The 10,340-nt window shown below is 49.2% G+C and overlaps 1 long non-coding RNA gene across 1 annotated transcript; it reads left to right on the top strand.

Annotated features, from left to right (window-relative positions):
* The first annotated feature begins 225 nt into the window (after positions 1-225).
* LOC134911612 (uncharacterized) lies at positions 226-1,964 on the top strand. The gene is made up of 3 exons (XR_010176710.1): positions 226-321; positions 1,607-1,693; positions 1,882-1,964. It is a non-coding gene; the product is annotated as an uncharacterized LOC134911612 (long non-coding RNA).
* Positions 1,965-10,340: the final 8,376 nt, after the last annotated feature.

Genomic DNA, 10,340 nt, shown 5'->3' with positions numbered 1-10,340 from the left:
TGATGGTCTCGGTGGGGCCCCTTGGAATCACCATGCCTGTCACAAGCATACCTTTTTTTACCCACCTGTCACTGGGCCTGGACACTAGTGTACTATTACTATACTTTTTACTGTATACTGTATCTTATAATATTCTTCTCTTTTACCCACAGACGACGAGCCAGAATACCATTTTGGTAAATAAATATACTGTACAGTAGCAATAGTTGGTACTGCAATTACAGTATTTTTTTTCTCCAACATTACTTTAAGTCCAACTGATATGACTAACTGTATTTTATCTTTTTACAGTCCGTCGCCAACCAGTGGAGGAGACACCTGGTAATAAAATAGAAATACATAATGCACTGTACTGTATTCTAACTTACTGTAACATGTATAACACTGAGCTGATCATCTTCACACCCTCTGACATAACCTTACAGTACAGACTGTACTTTCTCTCCTTTTTCACCCTCTTCACTACACAAATGCATGCTGCGTTTCCTGACTACTGATATGATAGTGTGTAGAGCGTAGCGAGGCACCGTGCCCACCGCGTGGCGAGCGAAGCAAGCATGCAAGGGGCTGCTTTCCGCTCGCCGCCCCTGTCGGGATTGTGTGGTCGGGATTCCGGCGTCTGTATTTTGACTGCCGGGATCCCGTCCAGCGGGATTACGTACTGATCTCCAGTCTGAGCCTGCCCTAGGCATAGGCATACTTGCCAAATGCCTAGGGGCACAAGCAGCGTCTGCTGATTAATATGATATGCAGCATGCCTACAGTATATTCTGTGTGTGACTGCGTCTGTATCTGCATACAAAATGCATTACTAATGTGCAGCATTATGTGTATAAGGGGTACTACAGTACTTTGTTGTGTAACATACTGTAGCAAGGGCACTACTGTGTGGTCTAATGTGAACAAAGAGCAATATGATGTGATGCAATGTGAATAAGTGGGAATACTTTGAGGAGTAATGTGGTACTATCATATGATGTAACGAGAATAAGAGACACTATTGCATGATATGTTGTGAATAAAGTTGCAGTACTGTGTGGCGTCATTTCAGATTGGGGAATTACTGTGTGGCCATGCCCCTTCCCAGCAAGAACATGCACCGTTTTGGGATGCACACCGAATGTGCACACTGTTGCTATTTTAAACATACAGTAGGTTGGAGGAGCACCAAAATGAGGACTGCTATGGTTGAGGGGTGATGGTGCTGGGAAAGGGGTACAGGGTCAGAGGCGGAAATAGCGTCTGTGCAAGGGGGCAGCATCCAAAAACTTGACTAGGGAATCATATTATTTATGGCTGGCTCTGAGTACAGTCCACTATTATTGATAGTACTCCCTACAACACCACCTACAGTACTGTAACCCTCTTTTTTCTGAAGCGGTCATGAAATGTCATGACTGCTAATACATACAGTAAATGTCTACAGTATTTGTACTGTGGTGTTTTATTCCTTTGACAATTTGTTTATGACCTATTTAGGCTAAACTCTTGTACAGTACTTTCTATTTTGAATACCAGCAATACAGTATAATACTGTACCTACAGTATACAGTAATAATTGTATAGTATTTGAATGTGACTAAATGTTTTTTTTTCTCCAATATAGTGCCAATGATTTATGGGGGCCCCAGACAGGGGCAAGATAGGTGGGCTGGCCCAGAAGCGGGCAGGCAGCAGCCCACTTATACAAGAGGTAGACTAAAGCAATGTTTAAATTACCTCGACAGCATACAGTAGTGTTCGATTTACTGTACTGACAATACAGTACTGTACATTGTAAATAACAAGATTGTCTAATATAGAGTAAAGTACTGTATTGCCATTACTACACTGTAAAGTATTCAGTATTTGTTTTGTAATACTGTCCTTTTTTTCCCACAGGACAGTTGCAGCGTGCCATTCTGCTCCTGCGGGTGGTGGTCCACCTCTTAGTGGACCACTTTTTTTAATTTCTTATTAAGAGCATTTTAATTTTTTATTTTTTTTAATAAATATGTTTGTTATTGTATTCCATTGTATAGTATCTTTTTCTACTGTATAAGATAGGCATACTGTACACCATACAATTATCTGGCAGATAATCTGCAAGATCTGGCTGTTTGTAATGAAATTCTCTCCTAATTTAGCTGTGGTGTACCTCCTGAGTGTGCTGGGGTGCTTTCTGGCCAGTTTGGGGTGATTTGGAGCAAGTTTGGTTGGCCATCTGGCCGACATGTGCTGTCGACTGTTTGGCAAACATGTGTTTTCCCTCCAGCATGTGTGTGTCAGGCATTTTGTGTGTGTCAGGCATTTTGTGTGTGTCAGCCATTTTATGTGTGTCAGCCATTGCTGTGTGGTTCCACAAATGTTAGCGTGTCAAAGTGCTGACCACTGACACCACTATTTCACTTTGGACCGCATGCCTTTTGTGGAACCACACAGCCCAGCATGACTTATTGCTGGGCTGTGTGGTTCCACAAATGTTAGCGTGTCAAAGTGCTGACCACTGACACCACTATTTCACTTTGGACCGCATGCCTTTTGTGGAACCACACAGCCCAGCATGACTTATTGCTGGGCTGTGTGGTTCCACAAATGTTAGCGTGTCAAAGTGCTGACCACTGACACCACTATTTCACTTTGGACCGCATGCCTTTTGTGGAACCACACAGCCCAGCATGACTTATTGCTGGGCTGTGTGGTTCCACAAATGTTAGCGTGTCAAAGTGCTGACCACTGACACCACTATTTCACTTTGGACCGCATGCCTTTTGTGGAACCACACAGCCCAGCATGACTTATTGCTGGGCTGTGTGGTTCCACAAATTTTCTTGGAAAACAAATGAACATGAGTGTCTTTACTTTAATACTTTTTTTTTTTCCCCCACAGATATCTATATACACAAGAAAAGAATGTAACGAAGAACAAACTACTTTTTTGTTTTAATTAACTTTCAAACTTTATTTAAAAAAAACACCTTTTTTTTCTTCAATAAACTTTTAAAAATAGAAGTTTCCTGTGGTTTTTATTAAAATATGAAATGCAAGATGCCTAACCAAGTTGTTTTACATACAGTATACCACTCTTAATTGAATTCCCATCATACAGTAGTACTAATTTATACAGTACAGGAAGTTGGGAATACAAACATTGGAAACCACGTCATGTTTATTTTAAGAAACACTTTATTTACGGACAAAATCATTTGGAACATGTAACATCACACATACTGTATTGTAATAAGAAAGCCAACATCACACATACTGTACGGTACTTTAATCAAAAGGTAACAGCACAAATACAGTAACAATATCAACTTTAACATTTTTATAATTTATTTTTTTGTGGTGGTGGTGCGGGGTAATGGTTTTTGTACTTTATTTTTAGGTTTTGCTTTTTTGAATTATTTTTCGTTTTTGTCTTTTGCTATTTAACACTGTCGCATACGGACACCAGAATAGAGGACTGACAACAGCAGCCCCTGGATGGAAACGCAGCCCAAGGCCCCAGATGGACACAGCACAATGGACTCGGCTGCTACTGGATAGATACAGCAGCGCCCAAAAAATCAACTGGAATAAAAGGGGCAACTTGTACCAGGCCCTTACATTACCAGAAATGTGGTGAGCCAAGTTCATGCACTCCCCTTTGAGTAACCGAGCTGCTCCAAGTGGATTCAGCACAGTGCATGCAGCCCCAGAAAATGTACAGGTCATACAGGTACATTGACACAATTTTTTAGCTTCAGCTGTGTGAAGCTGATGTGCTGAAGCTAGGAGGTAGGTAATGATCTGGTTTCATCATAGTGGAGCTTCCAAGTCATTTTCCTCTTCATTCTCAGCGCAGCGTTTATGGTATCCCTTATCTTCCTCTTTTCTGGATCACCAATCCTCACGCGGCGTTCACACCTAGCCATGATGTCATGTACCAGATTTTTGGGCAGCGGAAGTTTGCCCTTGGAACCATCAAAGTTCACACGATTGGCCCACGTCAAGTATTTGTCGTACTGTACATGGTGCTGGAACAGAGAATATGCATATTTCTGAATATGTCCATTTGAAGCTCTGTACAGATGGTCGTCCAGGGAAGTTGAGATGACAGCCAGGGCAATATTGTTCAGAGAGCCTCCGAATGTATTGAGAAGTGGCCTGTGAGCAGGTGTGCTGGTCATCATTGGTGTTCCTGGCAACAGCACACTTGAATCCAGGCCTCTGCGGTCGTCCAGCCCGCTGCGGTCGTCCAGCCCTCTGCGGTACTCCAGCCCGCTGCGGTCCTCCAGGCGTCCTCTGCGGTCGTCCAGGCCTCCTCTGCGGTCGTCCAGGCCTCCTCTGCGGTCGTCCAGGCCGCTGACTTCGTCCAGTCCGCTGCTGTGGTCCAGGCCTCTGCGGTCGTCCAGGCCTCCTCTGCGGTCGTCCAGGCCTCCTCTGCGGTCGTCCAGGCCTCCTCTGCGGTCGTCCAGGTCTCTTCTGCGGTCCTCCAGGCCTCCTCTGCGGTCGTCCAAGCCGCTGACTTCGTCCAGTCCGCTGCTGTGGTCCAGGCCTCTGCGGTCGTCCAGGCCTCCTCTGCGGTCGTCCAGGCCTCCTCTGCGGTCGTCCAGGCCTCCTCTGCGGTCGTCCAGGTTTCCTCTGCGGTCCTCCAGGTCTCTTCTGCGGTCCTCCAGGCCTCCTCTGCGGTCGTCCAAGCCGCTGACTTTGTCCAGTCCGCTGCTGTGGTCCAGGCCTCTGCGGTCGTCCAGGCCTCCTCTGCGGTCGTCCAGGCCTCCTCTGCGGTCGTCCAGGCCTCCTCTGCGGTCGTCCAGGTTTCCTCTGCGGTCCTCCAGGTCTCTTCTGCGGTCCTCCAGGCCTCCTCTGCGGTCGTCCAAGCCGCTGACTTCGTCCAGTCCGCTGCTGTGGTCCAGGCCTCTGCGGTCCTCCAGGCCTCCTCTGCGGTCGTCCAGGCCTCCTCTGCGGTCGTCCAGGCCTCCTCTGCGGTCGTCCAGGCCTCCTCTGCGGTCGTCCAGGTTTCCTCTGCGGTCCTCCAGGTCTCTTCTGCGGTCCTCCAGGCCTCCTCTGCGGTCGTCCAAGCCGCTGACTTCGTCCAGTCCGCTGCTGTGGTCCAGGCCTCTGCGGTCGTCCAGGCCTCCTCTGCGGTCGTCCAGGCCTCCTCTGCGGTCGTCCAGGTTTCCTCTGCGGTCCTCCAGGTCTCTTCTGCGGTCCTCCAGGCCTCCTCTGCGGTCGTCCAAGCCGCTGACTTCGTCCAGTCCACTGCTGTGGTCCAGGCCTCTGCGGTCCTCCAGGGCTCCTCTACGGTCGTCCAGGCCTCCTCTGCGGTCCTCCAGGTTTCCTCTGCGGTCCTCCAGGTCTCTTCTGCGGTCCTCCATGCCTCCTCTGCGGTCGTCCAAGTCACTGACTTCGTCCAGTCCGCTGCTGTGGTCCAGGCCTCTGCGGTCCTCCAGGGCTCCTCTACGGTCGTCCAGGCCTCCTCTGCGGTCCTCCAGGTTTCCTCTGCGGTCCTCCAGGTCTCTTCTGCGGTCCTCCAGGCCTCCTCTGCGGTCGTCCAAGCCGCTGACTTCGTCCAGTCCGCTGCTGTGGTCCAGGCCTCTGCGGTCGTCCAGGCCTCCTCTGCGGTCGTCCAGGCCTCCTCTGCGGTCGTCCAGGTTTCCTCTGCGGTCCTCCAGGTCTCTTCTGCGGTCCTCCAGGCCTCCTCTGCGGTCGTCCAAGCCGCTGACTTCGTCCAGTCCGCTGCTGTGGTCCAGGCCTCTGCGGTCCTCCAGGGCTCCTCTACGGTCGTCCAGGCCTCCTCTGCGGTCCTCCAGGTTTCCTCTGCGGTCCTCCAGGTCTCTTCTGCGGTCCTCCAGGCCTCCTCTGCGGTCGTCCAAGTCGCTGACTTCGTCCAGTCCGCTGCTGTGGTCCAGGCCTCTGCGGTCCTCCAGGCCTCTGTGGTCCTCCAGGGCTCCTCTACGGTCGTCCAGGTCTCCTCTGCGGTCGTCCAGGTCTCCTCTGCGGTCGTCCAGGTCTCCTCTGCGGTCCTCCAGGCCTCCTCTGCGGTCGTCCAAGCCGCTGACTTCGTCCAGTCCGCTGCGGTCCTCCAGGCCTCCTCTGTGGTCCTCCAGGCCTCCTCTGAGGTCCTCCAGGCCTCGGTCGTCCAGGCCGCTGACTTGAACCGCTTGGTGGTGTGTTGCAATTATGGTGCGGCAAACTCCAACTTGCCATTCTTCCCTTGTTTGTTCAATGACTTTCTTCATGGCTTCTACCATCTGTTCCTTTATGCCTTCTTTAAGGCCAGCCACATCGGTCTGCAGCTGATTGACCTGTCCACCAACTTCTGACTCCATATTGGTCACCTTACTGAGTAGCTCCTTTAGTAAAACAGGACAGGTACACTGGCAGTCCTGCACTTTGGTGTTCACATCTGTGAAATGCAACCTTCTTCGTGGTGAATGTGTCATGTCTTCTTGTCCAGGGGTGGCTACATGGTCCAAAAAAGAAGCTTCCTGATGCAGCGTGTTTGTCACGTCCTCTAGCACCGGTATTTCCAGATTCATTGGCTGAACACTGTGATCTGCAAGAGATGGAACAATTACATCATTTGCCACACCACATATCAGCTCCAACTTATTATTCTTTGCCTTTGCATTTTTTCGTGGTTTCACCACATTTTCTTTCTGAGCCGCCTTGGCAGTTTTCTTCTTCTTTTGTGGGACTACTGCAGCACGTTTCTGTGCCACTGATGGGTGGGTTTTGGCACTCCCGTAAAATCTGGTAGTCTGCATTCTTTGTCTTTTGTCTAAAAATATAAAAACCACAATAAGAAAACATGTAAAGCACAGCATGCTAAAAATAGCAAACAACTGTACATTTTCAAATAAAGTGCACAACAGTAAAGTGCAAATACTGTACAGTATTATACTTTTTTCCCTGTGCCTCCCAACATGAACCTCTGCAGGAGGGACAGAATGCTCTGTTACGGACTTCAGTTTAAATATACAGTGTGATTACCATCACCTGTGCGAACAACTATACTGTACAGTAGTTACTGTATTTGATAAGATAGGTGTTTCACCACAAGTGATAGCAATCATTCAGTACTACTGCACATAGTACACCGGGATAAGCGAGGTCTATGTACATTACGTTATACCGAGCTGGATCGCTTAGCAACCTGACAAAATGGCCGCCGACCGTGAACTCCCAGCACGTGGCAGCGCTTGGATATGGAGTGAGATACAGAATGGTACAGTCCAGGGGGCAATGCTGAAGGAGCGTCACAATCCCCTAGCTCAATTACCAGAGCCATCTTAACAGCAGTGTGGGCCCCTGGACACAGCAATGCACTGGGGCCCCTACCCACCCACCAGCGGAAGGGGTGGGGGGTGCTATCAGCGGCAGCTTTGATGTTCCGCGGGGGATAGGGGGGGTTCTATCTTTCGCTCAGTATGTACAGTAGGACCTGGAGAAATAATTTCTGCTAATTATTCCTTTACTGCACAGATGGGGCAGGAAGAAGAACACTAAACTGTAGAAGGGGGCATTGTGCTGAATGAAGGGGCCCTGGTACATGACTTCCAGGGTGGTAGGGGGTGTTTAATACACAGGGGAGGAGTGGATAATGGAGTGGGCTTAATATTCATCATTTTCCGGGGGTCAGGGCAGCGTGCTTTACTGCATTTATCTCCAGTTCCTGGAAATACTGTAGATTTCTTAGCTCTAATGGGGAAAAAAAAAACTAGAGTCCCACCTGTCAGGAGGTACTGGGGACACTTGTCAGGAGAAACTGGGGACACCTGTCAGGACGTACTGGGGACTTGGGGATCAGACTTTAGAAGCCAGAGCATTCCACCGACAAAAATATAAAACTGCATATTAGGAGTGCGGAGCTGGAGCAGGGAACAGCTGCTTGAAGGCTGATATCTCTGGTTCTGGGCATAGTAGAGGCAAGCTGCCAGTGTCCACTGAAAGGGGGGAGTCACAGCTTTTGGAGTATACCCTCCAAAAAACTCTAAGGCAAAAAGAAACCGAGATATCTGGCTGTGAAAAACAATTAACAGGTTTGGATGGGGACCACTGCTTTGAAGCCTGATATCTCTGGTTCCCCAGGGCCGATTTTCAAAAATCTGGTACCCCTGGAAAGAGGGGACCCTCAGCTATCAGACTAGGTCCCTTTTACTCCTAGGGCCCTTGGGCAAGAGCCCATTGAGCCCATATGAAAAGACGGCCCTGTCAAGTACACCGGCGAGGTCTATGCACATTACGGTATACCGAGCTGGATCGCTTAGCAACCTGACAAAATGGCCACCGACCGTGAACTCCCAGCAGGTGGCAGCGCTCGGATATGTAGTGAGATACAGTATGGCATACATTTCACAGTCCAGGGGGCAATGCTGAAGGAGCGTCACAATCCCCCTAGCTTAATTACATCGGGATAAGCGAGGTCTATGCACCATACTTGCCTACCTGACCCTTTCCATGAGGGAGAAAATGCTCTGTTCCTGGACTTTCCTGGTAATGTATGATTGCCATCACCTGTGCTGAGCTAGTTAATTGATAAGATAGAAAGGTGTTTCACCACAGGTGATGGCAATCATACATTACCAGGAAAGTCCAGGAACAGAGCATTTTCTCCCTCATGGAGAGGGTCAGGTAGGCAAGTATGCTATGCACATTACGTTATACCGAGCTGGATCGCTTAGCAACCTGACAAAATGGCCGCCGACCGTGAACTCCCAGCAGGTGGCAGCGCTCGGATATGTAGTGAGATACAGTATGGCATACATTTCACAGTCCAGGGGGCAATGCTGAAGGAGCGTCACAATCCCCCTAGCTTAATTACACCGGGATAAGCGAGGTCTATGCACATTACGGTATACCGAGCTGGATCGCTTAGCAACCTGACAAAATGGCCGCCGACCATGAACTCCCAGCACGTGGCAGCGCTTGGATATGTAGTGAGATACAGTATAGCATACATTTCACAGTCCAGGGGGCAATGCTGAAGGAGCGTCACAATCCCCCTAGCTTAATTACACCGGGATAAGCGAGGTCTATGCACCATACTTGCCTACCTGACCCTTTCCATGAGGGAGAAAATGCTCTGTTCCTGGACTTTCCTGGTAATGTATGATTGCCATCACCTGTGCTGAGCTAGTTAATTGATAAGATAGAAAGGTGTTTCACCACAGGTGATGGCAATCTTACATTACCAGGAAAGTCCAGGAACAGAGCATTTTCTCCCTCATGGAGAGGGTCAGGTAGGCAAGTATGCTATGCACATTACGTTATACCGAGCTGGATCGCTTAGCAACCTGACAAAATGGCCGCCGACCGTGAACTCCCAGCAGGTGGCAGCGCTCGGATATGTAGTGAGATACAGTATGGCATACATTTCACAGTCCAGGGGGCAATGCTGAAGGAGCGTCACAATCCCCCTAGCTTAATTACACCGGGATAAGCGAGGTCTATGCACATTACGGTATACCGAGCTGGATCGCTTAGCAACCTGACAAAATGGCCGCCGACCGTGAACTCCCAGCACGTGGCAGCGCTCGGATATGTAGTGAGATACAGTATGGCATACATTTCACAGTCCAGGGGGCAATGCTGAAGGAGCGTCACAATCCCCCTAGCTTAATTACACTGAGATAAGCGAGGTCTATGCACCATACTTGCCTACCTGACCCTTTCCATGAGGGAGAAAATGCTCTGTTCCTGGACTTTCCTGGTAATTTATGATTGCCATCACCAGTGCTGAGCTAGTTAATTGATAAGATAGAAAGGTGTTTCACCACAGGTGATGGCAATCATACATTACCAGGAAAGTCCAGGAACAGAGCATTTTCTCCCTCATGGAGAGGGTCAGGTAGGCAAGTATGCTATGCACATTACGTTATACCGAGCTGGATCGCTTAGCAACCTGACAAAATGGCCGCCGACCGTGAACTCCCAGCACGTGGCAGCGCTCGGATATGTAGTGAGATACAGTATGGCATACAGTACATTTCACAGTCCAGGGGGCAATGCTGAAGGAGCGTCACAATCCCCCAAGCTTAATTACACCGGGATAAGCGAGGTCTATGCACATTACGGTATACCGAGCTGGATCGCTTAGCAACCTGACAAAATGGCCGCCGACCGTGAACTCCCAGCACGTGGCAGCGCTCGGATATGTAGTGAGATACAGTATGGCATACATTTCACAGTCCAGGGGGCAATGCTGAAGGAGCGTCACAATCCCCTAGCTCAATTACACCGGGATAAGCGAGGTCTATGCACCATACTTGCCTACCTGACCCTTTCCATGAGGGAGAAAATGCTCTGTTCCTGGACTTTCCTGGTAATGTATGATTGCCATCACCTGTGCTGAGCTAGTTAATTGATAAGATAGA

Source organism: Pseudophryne corroboree, chromosome 4 (assembly GCF_028390025.1).
Source record: "Pseudophryne corroboree isolate aPseCor3 chromosome 4, aPseCor3.hap2, whole genome shotgun sequence".
Classification (NCBI taxonomy): Eukaryota; Metazoa; Chordata; class Amphibia; order Anura; family Myobatrachidae; genus Pseudophryne; species Pseudophryne corroboree.
Note: the sequence above shows the minus strand (reverse complement) of the source record. Positions and strands in the feature narration are given on the sequence as shown.